Below are 16,975 nucleotides of genomic sequence, written 5' to 3' on the forward strand. Positions count from 1 at the left end.
AAGAGGGCAGTATGGTTGTATTTTACCACACCTTACGATAATATTTGATGGTAATCACTCTAGCTAAATCCTTCAGGTATAAAGGACAAAAGAACTCTCAATTTTAAGGGACTCGCACAGGAAACAAATGGGAATGGTGATGGAGGAGTATGGAAGTCCGTCCCGCTCCTACCTATTGGCTGCTGGGAGGGCAATGTGAGGCTTGGGGGTGGGAGTGTGTTGTGGTGTGGAGGTCAGGATAGATGATTATGTTACCTTTTCAGCCAGCCTTGACTGCATGCTATCTCCAGAGTAGTGCTACTTACATATGGGACTTCGGAGTGTGGCCCTGGCTTCTGCTGCAAGGCAGGGGAAGGTGTGCTCCTACACAGGTCTTGTTAACTGCTGCGCAGTGTGGTGAGCTTGAAGGTCACAGGGCAGAGCCCGTGTTCCAGGTGCTGTCTGATGAGCAGGCAAGAGTGGAAAGCAGTCCTGGTATGCCCCATACCAGGGATTTAAAGGCATTGTCAGGATGAAGTATAGAATAACAAAAGCAATGCCTGGTAACACCAAATGCCATCAATGCCATTTCTTCCTGTGGTTTTTTTTCTTTTCTGGAGGTCACCAGTGTTCTGGTTTGTGCCCCAGAATCTCAGAGAGGATCCCAGTTGTTGGTAGGGTGAGGTCAAGTTGAAGGACTAGCACATCTAGTGTCTCTCGCTGTTCAGATGCTGAGATGATGGTACTTGCATTTAGTAGAGTCCTCTCTATTCAGTTACAGCTGTAATTTCTGGTTTTCAGTTTTTCTCTGTGCTGTCCATGTTAAATTTCCCTTGCCCTTGAAGAAACAAGAAACAGTTTCTTAAATGGCTAGCCATTTTTTTCTTCCTCCTTTGGAAAGGTTATCATTCCCCATTAACTCTCTCAAGCTGACTTCTGGCTTGTATGCATGGCACCTTGCTAGATTGCTGTAAATTTTTTACAAGACCACCACTGTTTTCTGTGAGCCAGAAAAGTGTAAATAACTATGCACACAGCAGGACTCTTCAAAGGTTCTCTGCTAACCTCTGACTTCACAGTTGTTTTTTTTTTTTTCTCTTACCGTCAATTTTACATTTTATGTTTTGCTTATCTGCTTTCAAATTTTGTTTGGAGACCCTCCCATTTCCCCCTTAGAAATCTGATTCACCTAGACAACCCTAAACAAGGAAACACCTGAGCTTTAATTGCCTGTATTTAGAAATATGGTTGTGTTTATCAAATTCAACCAACCCTACTTTCTCTGATATTTTTCCTTTCCTTCCTCTGTCTCTTCAGATTTACTATCATCAAGAGTTTTTAAAATATATTCACATTTCAGGCTTAAATATAAACTTAGATTTAATTAAGATAACATCATCAGGATAATTAAACATCCTGAGATGGAACAACTAAGCCCTTGTGATTTACAGCCTGTGCCTTGTGATTTTTTTTGTTCTGTGCTCTATACCCACGCGTGAGTGACATCAGCTTTGAGAGGGCACACCGCTAAATGCCGTGTCTGATCACAGTGCGACCACCAGCCTGGCTCAGTGGTGGAAGAGATGTGGGGTTGGCTGAGGCTGAAGCCTCACAAGGCAGAGGTGATGCTGGCAGAGGCAAGCATCCTGAAGAGTCTTGCAGACTTCTTTTGTTAAGAATATGCTCCAAGATCTGACTAGGACTTTGGTGTGTAATGAGCTGCATTCTGGGGTTCCTTGTGGATGTAGTGTTTTTGCCTAGGAGCACCCAGGGACAACATCCTCTGACTACCCCAGCTGGCTAGGAGACTGCCCTGCCATTGATGTCCTTGTCACCTTTCAGACGTAACGCAAATGGTGGGATGTAGCAGGGTGTGGAACTGGCCACACACAGGAGCTGCCGGTTGCTGACAGCATAACACAGGCCTTCCAGGGCAGCTCACCAGGGTTGCCTGCTGCTCTCTGCATTGCAGTCCCACAGTATTTTGAAGTGGATTTGAGGGGTTAAATGTTCCCTTCAGGCCTGTTCAGGTGTAGGAGAGTGCTTTAGAACGTAGGAGTGAGGGTCCGGGTGAACATCTCTGTGTCTCTGATGCACGAAAATTTTCTGTAGCTGGGGTAAAGCTTGGCTGTGTTGGAAACAGTGCTTTTCTGGGGCTACCATAAGCTCTGAGCTAAAGAGTCATAAATGTCATTATTTTCCACTCTGGTTGTCAAAAAAAAAAAAAAAGGCACCAAAAGTGCCATGTATTTTAGCTGTGTCGCTTTCGAAGCTCCTAAAAAGCCCTTTGGATACCTCCATTTTGAGTTCAGTAAGGTAACCTACGCAGAAGAAAACAGAACAACTTTGTATGCATTCCACAGAGATCTGCTCCTGGCAACCTTTGAAACCACTTACTAAAAGAAATATTTCTGCAATTGTAACTAATTGTATAGGAAACAGACTTTGGTTGGCAAATGTGTTTTTATGAGGACAAGCTGATTCATACTTTTTTTTCTACTTAATAATCTATGCAGATGAAAATTACTCTTATCCTTTCTATGAAGCTCTTTCAGAAATCTTTTCTAGTCAGATAAATTAATTTTTTTCAAAAGTAAATCAAATCAGTGGCTTAAAAATTAATATCTTATTCTTGAATAAAACGTTTCACAAGGAAATGAAAAACCAAGATCCATAAGAATTTTTTTTGCTAATAAATACAGTGGCTAAGGATTGGCTGATTGAAAATTTCTGTATTTTAAATCCAAAATATTCATTTAATACATTAGCCATAGAAGAAATGGTTAGACAGATGGATGTTTAGTGTATGTGGATTGGATTTTTCTGGAGTTCTTGATTTAGCAGATGGACAGATGAAGTCTGTAAGATAATAGTGCTGAGCCAAGGCAAAGTTGCTGAGTACAGTGCTTTTGTTTTTTTAAACTTATGACTCATGGTTGAATCTAAACTAGAACTATGTTTAGTATTGATATGAAATTCAATAGATGGCTTTCATGGCAGACACTGGAAATATGTCTTTGGATAATCTTAAACCAGGCTTTTCTTTCCTCCTCATAGTTCTCTGGACATTCAAATAAAATAACATTTTGTAGTGGAAGGGAAACTTTAAAACAAACAAAATTGGCACAGTGTACCATATTTTTGGCATGCTTGTATGTAATCAACAACTTTCTGTATTTGCTCTGTTTGCTTCATCATACCCAATTCCCACCAGTTCTTCAGTATTCAGTGTCAGTTAGGAGTTTTAGCTTGTGTTTCCAAACCCTCAGCATGTTTTTTGTTCTTCCACTGGACAAAAGTCTCCCTGCTTAGGTGCTGCGTAAACACTTTACCTCTCTGCACTGATCTGTCCTCAGCAGCCTGCAATGCCATCATACCCTGAGAGACGCTGAATGTATGAGAGTTGCCTTGTTTGCCCTACCCCTATTTGTCTAGCTATTTTTAAAGCACTCCTAGCTGAGTACAGACAGTGCTACTCTGTGTTGTGTTCAGCTGTGTGTGTTCTAGGTAACTCTAACACTGCTGCATGCTTGTTCTTTGCAAGAAAAGAGTAGAAATTCCCATTGGCAGATCTTCCAGTTAACTGAGTGCTACCTGGACTGGGCAGTAATTATTCTGAGTAAGCTTTTCTGTTCCAGCTCTTTTCATTACTGGGGAAGTAAAATAGAGGATGGTGTAATGGAAGGTTTCTTCTTTTATTAAGATTCTTGTTTGGAGCTGGCACGTAAAGATGCAGTTTTAGCTGCTTGGAATAATTAACTACCAAAACATAGGTGTGATATTTGTGGTTAAGGAACTGTGACTTGATAGCTTTTTTTTTTTTATTGCCCCTTTCCATGAGGAAGCTAATATCAGCAGCTGAGCTAAACCAAGGCCAGGACTGAAACCCTAGTTGTTCTGCAGCTTTTTCAGTACGATCCATTCACCCAAAACTTGATGAGCTTCTTAAATAATCCTGCATTCTGGAATTTGCTGTGCAGGCTCCATTGGTGCCTTTGAGGAGGAGATGAGGTCTGTAATGTTTCCAGACCTCTGCCAATGCAGTCAGCATAATGGCTTTATTGAAGTCATTCAAGTACCTGAGCAGAGCTGTTTCCAAGCAGGTATAAGCAGACTTCAAGGACAGGATATGAGCACATCCCGAGCCCTTGTAAACAGTGACTTGGGCTGGTAACTACTAAAGAGCAAGTTTTGGGTGGGTTTTTTTTATTAGTAGTATTATTATTTTACGTATTTAGTTTTTTCAGCAAAAGGCTGCAACTCCGTCTCTCCCAGAGTCCTGTGAGAAGAGTTGGGAGGTATTGATGCCATCCTGCAGTCCCTGCAAAAGGCAGCGGCCGATAGGCTTCAACTGTGAGCACCTCAGGCTGTGGCAAGGTGTGTTTGTGCCTAATGCATTTGGCATTACCCTAAGAGTAGGAACCATGTGTAAGTGCCACAGTTTGCTTCACACCAAGGGTTGGTTCTGAGACAGGGAGGTGTAATGGGAGAAGAGAGCTTTCTGTGAAGATGCTTCCTCAGGCTAAACAAATGCTATCCTGTGTACTTCACAGCTGAGGCTTAAAATAGAGATAATAAATCGATACATGTTGTGTTTTGTTTTTAAGCTGGTCTTCAGTCTCCAGATTGGCTTTTAAGTATCTTGTTGCTATGGTGAAAGAACAACTCTCTCCTATGTAGTGGGTGCGGAGAGCAGCACTCCTCACAGCATGGTGCTGTGCTGCCTCTTGATCCTGCAGCCTTTTTTTCCTAAGGAAATATGGCTGTTACTGGTATGCTGCCATTTGATCTTGTCTGTACTTGTGATTGATTTCCTCCCCCCTTTCCCTCTTGCCCTTTATGAATGCCTTTTCACCATCTATGATCTTATCTTTATCTCCTCTGCCTTTTTTCTCAATGAGGGCTCCCTTCTTTTCCAAATGAAAATTAGACTGTAAGCAAAGCCTTATCTTCTTTCTCCCAGATACTTTCTTTTCTGTATTTCTGGTCAGTGTGAGATACCAGATTTGCGGTAGGTACAGGAAAATATTTTGCTACCAATACATCCGTTTCTCTCTCTTCATTATGTTTTTAAAGTAAATGAGCCTGGACTCTGGTGCAACATATACAGCAGAGACAAAGGGTATTTCTGGAGACTGCAGCAACATTATGCATCTGCTGGTGAGTTCTTACTGCAGCAGAGAGACTATATGATTTGACATGCAGGCATGTCAAGAGCTGTACATGTCTGTTGTTCGTGTAGCTTTGTTACATGTTGTTCCCCTCACCTTGGGCTCAGTTCCCAGCCAATGCAGGCTGCAGTGCAGTTTGGAGAGATGACCTGTGAGCAATGATGAGATGATGTCTGTGCTTGGGGGAGCGAGGAGAAAGGCCAGGCCAATGCAGTGGCAGGGAATACAAATGCACAAGACTGATGTACCCCACTGTCCTTGAACGTCAAGGGAAGCAGCAGGCTTTTTCAGTGCTGCTGTGTCAGAGCCCTGGAGCTGCAGATTCAGATGCATTTCTGAGGCTGAACTACTGAGTGCTTTTGTTTGTACTCTTTTCCTCCTCTGCTGCTAACTGCAAGACCAGTTAGGGAAAAAAGAATGGTAATTTAATTGAAGATACACAAATGACCTGGGAAAACTTGGAATGAACCAGAGGAAATGCTGTGAAAGCAAATTCACCTCTTTTACTGGTGGTTCCAGTTATTTTGAAAGGGCTCAGCTCCCACTGGGTCTCTGAAGTGAACTGGCCATTTTTTCAAGGCCATCTGCTGAGCTTCTGGGTGCTGCTCATTTCTGGAGACCTCTGAAATGTAAAAATCTTGTTGTCTGCTTGTTTGTCAGTGAGAATGCCACGTGCATACCGGATTGACCTCAATTTTTCTCTTGGTTTCCCTTTAATTTACTATATTAAATTGAATCTGTCTCTGTTTTCTGAATTATCTCTGATCCCCTGCAGTGTGAAGAAAGCCTGCTCATCTCCTGCTGGTGCTCTTAGCTGATATTATGTTCCTAAACTTCCGCTTGCTCATTGTCAGTCCTATGCGTGTCTGTCTCCAACCAGGGACGTCTAATTGTGAAGCTGCTCTGGCTGCCCCTAATCCTTCAGTGCCCATGTTTGTCTGCCTGCCCTTGGGTTGTCTTATCTCCTTTGGGTTTGTCCATCTCTTGCAGATTATGTTTCTTTGTGCTCTCTGTGTAGCCCCGAAAGCAGTTCCAAGATCAAGGCTCGGATTTACCTTAGAAAGAAAAGTTAGGAGAATCACAGCAATGCCTGGAGGGCAGGCCAATGCACAAGGCAGTGAAAGATCTCGTGGCAAACAGCAGCTCTCTGGAGAAACGACACTGTTCCCATGGTGGTTTCTGCTTGGTCTGGAGCCCCTTGGCAACCCAGCCATTGTGTCAGTGTGAAGTGCAGTGGCTTTCTTGCTGTATTAATGTGAAAGTGGATTCTGAATTACTAATGATCATCTTTTGCCATTGTTATTCAGTTACATTCTACAGATGAGTATTGGGAACACAGGGCAGGATGGTGTCTGGTATTCCTGTCAGGGGTCCTTTTGGTACTACCAAAAGAGAAGTAGTGTTAGTACTGTTCTGGTATGACCTTTAGGTCGCAATAAATTGGGACTGCATGAGCTGTCTGCTATCATGGTTGGCTTAGGAGCTGAGAGCTCAGTGATCAAAATGTAAAACTTGGCAGAACAATCTTGGAGGCTTTTCCAGGATTCTCTTCTTAGTCTCCATGCTGACACCTCTGCAAGTTGCTGGGCTACTTTTTTTGGGAAACGAGGTTCTCGTTACTGAAACAGTTACATTCAGTGATACCTCCAGTGAGCAGAGTCCGCTACGTGGCTCTTTTTATAAGGCTGGAAAGGAAGAAGGGAAGAGGAAGACTTCACAGTTCAGCTGTCAAATAGTAGTTGCTAGAAAAGGAACTGCATGCCTAGGAAAATTTTCATTCTACATTTATAAGCAGATTTAAGTGCTCCAGAACTAGCCTTAGAAAAAAGTCATATGTATACCTAGCATAAAAACCATTGGTGTATTTTTGTAAAAACAGAAATCTGCTTATCTGCTGAAGGGAATTACGGAGTGCAAATGCTACATCAGCATCTCTGCTGGCAAGATGAGGCTGGAGGTTGTCAGGCCCTTTTGTTCCTGGGAAACAACTTGACATGATAAGATTAAACCTAAAATGTCACAAATAATGTGTAAAGAATTTCTAGTTTCTTTTAAGGTATAAGATGCTATACCAAGCAATAATGGTTTGATAAATCCATATGTTGTTTTAAACCTATATATATATTGTATATGTGTGTATGTATGGAGGAGTGAGCAGGTTATCCCTTTTGAGCTTGTTTCTTTTCCCACTTGAGGTGACAGAAATTTTTGTTACTGTGTTTCACAGGTGCCAGTCCCAAGTCCTTTACTAGGACTACATATGTTGTGATCATGTGCTGGCGGGTTGGTCATCGGAGATTGTTTTCTCTTAGGATCAGAGCTTGAGAAATATTGTCATGAAGGGCCCCCTGTGTTATTTAAGCCATTAGGGATGGACAGGCTACCAAGGCCAGAGCTTCCCCACACACATGTACATAGGCCAGTTAAGCTGGAGAAAGCAAACTGCATCCTACCATACAGCAAAGTTTTGGATCGTTCCTCCATGAAAGCCCAGGAGACAATCCTTCTGGCCGTTCAAAATGGTTCCCAAGTCCCGTTTAACTCGCTTAACAATTAGTCACTGTACTGAATAAAGGGCAAATGGCTTATTTTGACAGGGACTGTAGCCTTTCTTTCTACATTTTTTTTTTTCTTTCTTGCAAACACATGCAATAAGACATTTGTGGACTTGCAAGTCTGTAAAATTGCATTGTTTAGCAAATTTATACAATGTGAGCTGCAGCAGTTTCATCATCAGTGGGAAGCCTGTAACCGGGAAAAGGATGAGAAGGAGAAGACCTTGAAGGACTATCTTCTGGTGGTTCTTTGCTGGTACATTTTGAGGCCGTAACCTGATGGCTCAGCAGCTAGCGGGCTTGTTCCCTCACTCTGTAGTCTCTGTATCAGCAGGGTGTTTAATATGACAGTGCTTTTTGTGATACGAGCTGCTGACTTCTGGGACTACCAAGCAGATGGTGACTACGTGAGAACACATGTAAGTGGCTGACACTGTAGATCTTGTTTTCCCCAGTTGTTGCACTGTTCAGGATGCAGTATTTAAGACCGGTATCAGCATAAAGGTTTATTTCCTTAAGAAAGAAAGGAAAAATAACTACCCCCAAACCAAACCCAAACACATTGAGGCCTCATGGCTCTGGTGCCCTGAACTACAGGGAGCTTGTCAAATCTCCCTGTTTGCCAGGTCTGCCAAATTTTAGAGAAGGCAAAAATAACACTGCAGAGTGCATTTCCTGGGTGGAGTTAAGTGGCATGGCACTATTGCAAAATTCAAGCAGTAAATAAATGTGAAGCTGTGTAAAAAGAGTACTTTGAAAATAAAAATGAGGACAAATGGGCCCAATATGTATAAATAAAGCAATTTGCTATTTCTTACATTTTCCGCCAAGGACAAAGGAAATGATAGTGTAGTGTCTCCTCATGATCATTTGAAAGCTGCACTGTTCTGTTGGATTCCTCTTTGGCAATCTTTTCTTACTCAAGTAACTGAAATCTGTCAAATTCCAATAGACAGATTTCAAAGTGTGTTGTTGACCTTCTTCTGAGATGGATCTTAGAATAGATCAACCTTCTGATGTTTGTTCTTATATCAGCATATCTGTAGCTTGTGGAAATTTAAATATTAAAGCATAATGTCTGAAACATAGCAACCCTTCAGTGCCCAATGAGAAAGCCAATCTGCCTGGTTCATGTGGTACATTTTACTCCATCTGCAGAAATTAGCTTCGTATGTGCTTTTTAAATATTTAAAAAAAAAAAAAGGAAAGAAAAAACTGAAAACCCAACCCTCTTTGAAAATGATACAGTTTGGGAGCTGGCTAGCGCATAGGATTTTTTGCAGAGTCACATTTAGTTTCTCAGCAAAGAAACAGGATTGTTGTCTGCAGAGAAGTGCTAGTAGAGGAAAAGCAAGATCCTACGAGTTTGGAAAAACGGGAAATTTGGTTGAGACGAGCAGACATTAAGCTGCCTCAGATTACCCAGTTGCACCCAGCAGTTTCTCTGCATACAGTGCCTGGTCCAAAGTGTATCACAGCAGTGCAGTAATTTCAAGGCATGGGAGTAGTGTAGTGGTAAGCACTCAAGCAGAGGGCTGGAGCAGGTGATCTCCAGAGGTCCAGCCTAAATTATTCCATGTCCTGAGGCTATTCCTGTCTGGGATCTATGAAAGTTCTGAACAAAAAGTTGGGTTTAAAATACAGCCGTGGAAAAAAGGAGAATGGTGAAGCCACATGCTGGCTTTTAGGCAGTAAAAGCCACATGAATTAGCTAAAGTATCATGACTAAAAGGAAGCCTTCCTGAGGAAGGGAGGCTGGGGGCACTGTATTCCAAATGTCACTGTGTCATTCTCTGTTTTCCGTAAGCTGCCTCCAAAATGTTCTGTTGAAAGCCAGAGCTAGCGCTGTTGCATCTGAAGCATTTATTTTGTGATTCGTAACTGTGACTGATGCTCAGGAGAGAGATGCCTGGATGGAAGGACATTTGAAAACAGTTTGGTAGCCAGCACAGATGCCCAGGGAGCAGCCAAACCCTTAAAAACTAACAGGAATGAAACGTTGTCCTATTAACCCTCTGAGCCAAGGGGAACTGTATTGCTGAGATCCTGTTTTTTATTGCTGAAGGGGTAAATTAACATACTTATTTAGGAAAATACTCAGAAATTTGCTTGTATTTTACCCTGCTGATAAAACTGGATAATGATTGTTTTCAGGGCTTTTTTTGCATGATTGGAGAAGGAACATTATGTGTGTATTGTGTGTGAGCCTTTCCAGACAGTGTGTGACTTTGTCCCAACCTGCTGTCCCTAGTATAAGATGTCTCCTAAGAGAAGGAGGTTAAATAATGTCGGTGTTGTATGACAAGAGTTTTGTAATGTGAGTAAATATCATATGTTTAGCTGTAAGCAAATAAGTCCTTTTAAATATCACAGTGGATACCTTAGGGGAATAAACATGTGCACTGAAAATGAAAGCAGCTGGAAAATATTGTAGCCTTTAAAAAAAAAAAAAATCAAGTTTTTTTTAAACTTTTTTCATTTTTGCCTTCTCTTGAAAAAATGCTGACTTTTCAGTGATATATCAAAAATCTGTCTATATTCAAAAATAGAACTATTTAGGATGGAAAATCAAAACTTAGTTCCTTTAAGTTTCTGGAAAAATGTATTCTATCAAGAACTGAAAGTTTATTCTGAAGAGTTTTGATGGAATACATTTTTATAAGCCTTGGTTAAATAAGATTTATAAAGGTAAATTGTCCTAACTCGCTGTCCGTCTGATACTGTTTGTTCTGTTATAAAAACAAAACAGAATTTCAAAATGGATTTCTGAATGTGCTAAGCATTCCCAAGGTGGGCAAAGTGCAATTACTTATCTTTTTGGAAATGCTTGTCCTAAAAGTTTTTGGATTTTTTCAAATACTTTAGTGCTCCCATGGAAATATCTCCAACTTCAGCGGCAAGCTGAAGCTATGTATATAGCTACTGCATAATGCCTACGTGGTGGGATCCTGGTTTAGAGGAAGGTTGTGCCTGCAATTATTATGTCTTCATATTAATTACAAAGCCAGGAAAAGGAAATGGGATTGTTGTTCCTCTTCTTTGAGGAAACCAGTGTATTTCAAGTTAAATTTAAAAATAACAAACACCTTAACAATCTTGTACAGCTGAACAGGAGATTAGTGTTGGGTTTTTTCTAGAAAACTTGAAGCCCAAATATACCAGCAGATAGAGAGACTGCCATATTCTTGAAAGTGCTGGTGTATTCTGGGAGCAGGGTGTGGAAAACCACCTCTACTCTAAATCTTTGAAGCTGAAACCAGATAAGTGTGTCCTCTTTGAAGGACGTGTTGCTCCTGTTGTCACTCATATCTCTTCTGACATTGGCATTTCTAGTATTCTGGTTCAAGATCTCAGTGCAGTAAAGATTCATAGTTGGTGGGTATGCGAGTTGGTTTTCTTCCTGTCAGAAGGGACCACTGGAGTCCTTCTGCCAGGAATACTGGAACAGAGAAATATTGTATATGCTAATGGAAATTAATTGAAATTTAAAAAATAATGTATGACTACATTAAAAAAATGTTATGCACCTCTTTTATTCCCAGTAAGGATTTCTTGTCTTTTCAGCTTTGCTTTACTGTTTTGTGATCCAGAATACAAAGCTTGTTAACTGTTTATTAGCATACTCTGATATTCTTAACATTGTACTTAGTTATTTATAAAGAATGAGTTAATAGATTATTAAATAGCATTAACAAAGTCTTGCTTATTGATTTCCTAAGGTAATAACAAATAGGTGTACCTACATAGTTAACTGTACAGGTAATTAATGGCTGCATGTTTGGAGCCAGATTCTCTGCTATTACAATGGTGAAACAAGTGGAGTTTTGCCAGCAAATAACTTGGCCTGTTTTCTGTTTGGCTGTCTGGAAATGCATTTTTACTTCTTAAGCCCCAGTGTTTTGCAAGATCTGTCTGCAGGTAAATCATGGTAAGATGGGAACTATCATTTCTAGGAAATAGCAGATGTTTAGGTGAGTTGGTGAGTGGTAACTGCAGTACTTGGGGTAATTGTCACATTCTCAGTAGACATATCCCTGGTCGATGACCTTAAGCCAGTAATAACCGAAGAGTTGATTTGTTTTGTTGGTTGGGGTTTTTTTTTGTGTTGTGGGTTGTTTTGTTTTGTTTTGTTTTTAAGGGGGAGGTATACTGCATCAATTAATAAATTAAAAAGCACATTCCTACATGCCGAAGACTTTAAATTGGGAAACTGGTATCTATTGCTGGGTGGAATAATCATTTTAAGTAGCTGAACTAGATAAGTGCATGTTGACATTTTTGTTTGTGCATAAATTCATTCTTAATGTTGTAGGGCATAGCTGGATGCAGGGAACATTAAAAGAGCTTGACAATGTCTGAACCAAGATTCTGGTGTCAAACAGGAGGTAAAATTCACTTTATTCTAATTATTGATTAAAATTTTATTAACAGACTTTAAAGATATTGGTGGGGTAACTCTTCAGGGATGAGCAACCTAAACATGTGCCTTCCTGTTTCCATAGCAACACATCATTTTCATCCTTTCCAGGCAGCCTAGATTGCATTGTGCACTGCGAGAGTTTTAGATGCAAAAGAGCTATATTAACAGCTCAGTAGTTTTCCCTAAAGCTTGCTATTAAATATTTTTGTTTTGGATGATCATTAGAATAAAAAAGTGGTTGGGATTATTGTGCTTTTTTAGAGAAATAAATCATGGCAGCAGAGCTGAAAATGAGAAGTAACTGGCAACTGGGGTGAAGTGGTTTGGTCTGATTCACTGACTGCAAAACTGGCTATTCCTGTGACCATGCAAATGCACTTTGTCAGTAAGGTCAAGATAGTTGTAGATAGATAGTTCTCAGTCTAGTTGTTATTGTTAAAATCTTTGGAAGTGTTTTTGATTCATATTGTTTGAGTTGTTAGAGAGAATTGAAGTAATGTAGTAAAGGTTAAGGCTATAAATGGTGGCTGTTAGCAAGGATCAATTTTCCAGCACTGTGGATCATGGCCTTGGAAGCACATTTAGATGTGGCATTTTCAAGCTCAACATAAGAATTTGGTAGCTTTCCAGGATACTTGAGGCCATTTCAAACTGCAGCATATTCATATTTGTTGCAAGCTTCAAACTGTTTTATTGGGTTTGGAATATGAAACTTGTCTATCAAGTCACAGATTTCTAAGACTGGGACAGAGCATCTCAGTATCATTCTCAGACAGTTCTCAGCTGCTGTGAGCACAGGAAACTCCTTTTAAAAGTGTATCCTTTGGATAGAGAAATATCTTTTAGAAAGATACATCTTTTATCTTGTCTGTAAGAGATGAATAATGCAGTATATCCCTATGCAAATGTTTATTACTCTCTATGAAAAAATGTGTGCACCTTATTTCTTCTCTCCATTTGTGTAGTGTCAGTTTCCCAGTGATGAATCTTTGTCAAATACAGCAATGTGCTACAGTGTTTTCTGAGCTGATTGCATGCCTATCTTCTGTTTTGGCATTGTGGAGGCTTAAATTACTGTTTAAACTGTGAATTTTAAAATGCTATTTTAATGTTACCATTATACAGTAAAAGAAGCAGATTACCATGGGGGAAGTATTTAAGCAATGCATAAAGATGCAGATCACCACAATATTTAATTTAATTTTCTGTTTCTCCATTTGTATAAGTTTTTCCATGAGGTTATGTGAAGCATGTCAATAAAAATCGAGAGCTTTCACAGTAGTTGTTGCTATAGTTACGTGGTGCAGTTCTTAGCCTCCTGCACAGAAAGTAAACCACCTGCAATTCCATAAAATCCTTTATTGGCAGAGAAAGATTGAAAGAGACAGTACTGGTGTGCAGGTACAGAGCAAATTCTAGGTTGCTCTGATGTCCTTGCAGCTAATGCTATCTTCATGCAGAGGTCTGCAGAAATGCTTTATGGATGAGAACAGCATGGAAAGGGGACAAAAGACATCTTTTTTGGGGGAAAAAAGGTGCTGGATGCAGAAAATGGAAGATAAGAAATAAGTACCAAAATGAACTAAAAAGAATCTCAGTTCATAGCACATCTCAGCTCCAGGAAAGGAGGGATTAAGTTGCCTTTTAAAGCCCTCTGAGTTTTAGCCCTCCATACAGACAGAAATGTCACGCTCACAGAATGCTGCTCTTCTCCTGACTCTGGAATTCAGTGCTTAACTTGATCCTCAGGGTCTGTACAGCACAAATGTTGAAATTAACACTGACTCTTAGGAACAGCTTTTTGTCTCAACAGATCTTATATGCCTAAAACGGCTTTTAACATGGCTTCTCTGTACTGAACTTTCTTAACTGAATTCTACTTTCACTACATATTATTTTCTTTTATCTTTCCTTTATGGCCATGAATTTAAAGATTTGGTATGAATTACTGCTGTAAACTGTAGACTTGTAAAATCTTCCCTGGGATAGACAAATGTCCCTGGTCTGTAGATGGGGAAACAAAAGCACTGAGGAGCATTTTCCTATGGAATTGCTCTGTAAAGCAGGCCTATAAAAAGTCATCTTTACCTTCACAATTCCCTTCATCAAGTTCTTTTTAAGATTGAATAAAGTATGACCGGATTATTTCATATCAGTCACCATGTGAGAAAGGACAGTGAATTAAGTGCATAATGTCTCATCTTATGTTAAATTTGAATGTTCATTTTTCAAGTATGTTCTAAATATATAGATAAGCCAAGATCCCAGGACCCAATAACACCTTCACTGCAGGGTTTTTATTTACTTTTTTCTTAAGTTCCTGACTTAAAGAGCAATGTGAATCTAATCCCATGGATAATCAAATAAAACAGAGATTTTTAGAGTTTTTTCATTATTTATTTTCATTACACAACATCCATGGGCTCAAGGTGAGGTCAGACCATGTAGTAGAGGAGGCGGTAAAAGATGTTCCCTGGCCTAAAGAGATAACAATATAAATAGCTAAAATAGTCAAGATGAGGTGGGACAATGTAGAAACAGCGGAGTCAGTAAGTAGCCTTTGGCCAGTAGTGCAGGCAGTACTCAGAGGTTTAGTCCCCTGCTGTCTGCTTTTTCTTGTGATGGTTTCTGCCATTTGTCAGGAGGGAAGGTCTGACCAGATCCCTTCAGAGCTCAGGAAGGAGGATTATATTTTTGCTTTGTGCGGGCTAATTCTCCCTCTATAATGAGAAGGTTTAGAGTCATGTGGCTAAGAGGAGCAAAGCATTAGTAACAGAAACTGATAGCTGGAAATGAAGGAATTAGTCATGACTCAGGTTTTGCTCTCAACTACAGACAAACTTTTTTCCTCATGACTTCTTTTCTCATTTCAAGGAGAAGCAATTGGTCCCCTTGCCATTCCCATCAAGGTTTGCCTTCACTGCTTAAATCCTGTTAAGACCTTTGCTGATTCCCAGTTGGAGAAGCAGCTTTGAATCCATCCATGTAGTCAGCCTGAAGGAGAACTGGTTACCTAATCATATTGTCACCTAAGTAATTTTTACACCTCGTGGGACTTGGGTCTAGCCAGTGCACGGTGACACGAAGCTGAAGTTGACGTATGTTGCCTTGTGGATTAAAAGTTGTGGTCAGTATCATGTTCAAAAAGCGTGTAGACAAGGCACTTCAGGACATGGTTTAGTGGGGATGGTTGATGGTTGGACTCAATGATCTTAAAGGTCTTTTCGAACCTAAATGATTCTATGATTCTATGTTAGTCAAATGAAATCTTCAAAAGTAGAATTACACTTTGGAATGAATACAAAGTTGTTATTGTTTAATTGTCCTCTGGAGAGCCAAAAAATTTCTCAGTAGCAAAAGCATCCAAAAAAGCATTTCTTGCAGAGAGTGCAAGAAATGTTTCTGCCTGCAAGAGCTTTGGGAGCTTTCTAAAACTAACAAAAAAACTCCAAGCAAACAAAAAAACCCACAACCTAATTAAAAAAAGAATGAAATAAAGGGGTGTGGGAACTGTAGACTAATTAATTAGAAGGATCTCCTAAGAAATTTCTGAAAAGGATAGCCTTTCATGCTGGAAAGTAAACAGTTCCATCAGCAACCTTTCAGCAAAACACATTGGCAGGAAGAGGTGTTGAAAATCAGAGCTGTTGAAATTAATTGAACCATATTTTAACATAGTGATTTAAAGACAGTTCTAAACAATAAAGAGCTACTACTTAGACATGAAAATAATTCCTATTTCCTAAGAAATTTCTGAAGTGTAGTGTTTTTCCTCCATAGTAATAGGCATTCTCATGCAGAAATTGGGAACAAACTTAATCTATCAGGCAGCTGAATAAACTTCTGAAGTCCCCTTTAAATTTAATCATACACAACTTTAACTGCCTTTGAATTAAGACCTTGCTTCTTTTCCTTTCCTATAGTGTATATTTGAGCCAACTAGATACCAAAGATGCAGTAAAACTATAAAGATAGATCATGGTGTTTACTGAAGTGGCACCTAATGCAGTGCTGATCATCATGCTATAGAAGGTTTTGTTAACTAGACAACATTTTGAGTTGACTATGTATACGTGACATTTTAGAAGATTAGTTTACATCTATATTCTCAAAACTGTTTAAAGATTTTGGAGGCACCTGAAATCTCAGTGGGTTTCTGATTTTGCCTTTGAAGTATCTGATTTTTCAGAAAGCTCAATGTCTTCTGACAACAAGTTTCTAAAGCAGCTTGGGCTGGGCAGCTAGGGCAAAATTTGTCTGCTTTAACTTTAAACTATGTCTGAGCTAGTCAGATATCTGTAGACAGTGGACAGGAAGAGATGGGTAAGAGGTAGAAGGATTCTTTTGACTTCAAGTATTTGCTTTGGATGAGATGAACACCAGTCTGAAAAGTGCCTGTTTGTCACTTGAGTATGAAATGAGTTAGGTGCCTAGGTGAAGGATGGATATGTACATACATATGTACATACATGTAAGTAGATGCACCATAGATGTTCTGGGCTTAGACAAATTGAATCCCACTTCCAGAAACTGAGGTACTCCAAATCAATAATGATCATCTGCAGCAGGATGTGTGCAGAAAGAGAAATCATGTTGTGTGTTGCTACTAATCCAAGGTCCCAAACCATGAAATCTGTTAAGCAAAGAGTTCTGCAAAAGCTAACCAGGCCTGAGGCAGGCATTATTGACTGTGAAGGGTGATGGAGTGAGATGCGAGCCAGTAATGAAGCAGTGGCAAATGGGCAGTACATCTTTCAGTTTCAAAGTTATGTCACTTCACTGTTGAAAAGTTTTTTACAATTTGGACTTAGCACTCTCTGGCAACAGCCAAGATGCTGACTACTTCATAC

At 39.9% G+C, this 16,975-nt stretch overlaps 1 protein-coding gene across 6 annotated transcripts in view; it reads left to right on the top strand.

Annotated features, from left to right (window-relative positions):
- SERGEF (secretion regulating guanine nucleotide exchange factor) overlaps positions 1-16,975 on the top strand; it is a 168,843-nt gene that overhangs the window by 136,959 nt on the left and 14,909 nt on the right. The window lies entirely within an intron of this gene.

This window comes from Aquila chrysaetos, chromosome 16 (genome assembly GCF_900496995.4).
Source record: "Aquila chrysaetos chrysaetos chromosome 16, bAquChr1.4, whole genome shotgun sequence".
In the NCBI taxonomy this organism is placed as follows: domain Eukaryota; kingdom Metazoa; phylum Chordata; class Aves; order Accipitriformes; family Accipitridae; genus Aquila; species Aquila chrysaetos.